Here is a 575-nt window from a genome sequence, read left to right on the forward strand (position 1 = left end):
GACCCAGGGAGTCTCCTATGTCTCCTGCATTGGCAGGTGGATTCTTTACCACTGATGCCACCTGGGAAGCCCTGTTTAGGGTATTAAACTTAATTTAAAATGTTAACCCTAAAAACAATACTTATTTGGAAGGATAAATTCAGATAGGTATGTTAATGGTTATCAGAGTCAATCCTTAAAAATAATTGGTGAAAGAAAAAAAGGCTACAATCAACTTTTAAGGCAAATCCCATGGCACAAATGGAAGGCTTGGTTATGTGGAGACGAGACCATGCTCAAACTGTAACTCGGAGAGTTAGCCGGCATCTAAGCTCAAGCTTCAGAGCTCAAAGCAAAAAGTCATACTATGTAACTAAAATATAATTCCCTCTAAATATATATAAATTAAAAGTTGCAAACATCAGAAGAGGGACCAAAAGACAGAAATTTAGTGCAAACAGACATAATAGTGCTAGTGCTGGTAAGACAATGCTCAAGGAAGCCAAAACCTATTTTGAAGTTAACACAATGACGGATAAATATACAATTATGAAACCTCTGCTAAAGAGTTTAATGTTGGTTTCTTTAAAAGCTAC

The 575-nt window shown here is 36.3% G+C and overlaps 1 protein-coding gene across 1 annotated transcript in view; it reads right to left on the bottom strand.

Annotated features, from left to right (window-relative positions):
* TOMM70A (translocase of outer mitochondrial membrane 70 homolog A (S. cerevisiae)) overlaps positions 1-575 on the bottom strand; it is a gene marked incomplete at its 5' end in the record, with an annotated part of 36864 nt that overhangs the window by 7390 nt on the left and 28899 nt on the right. The window lies entirely within an intron of this gene.

Source organism: Bison bison, unplaced genomic scaffold, assembly GCF_000754665.1.
Source record: "Bison bison bison isolate TAMUID 2011002044 unplaced genomic scaffold, Bison_UMD1.0 scf7180017864168, whole genome shotgun sequence".
Taxonomy (NCBI): Eukaryota; Metazoa; Chordata; class Mammalia; order Artiodactyla; family Bovidae; genus Bison; species Bison bison.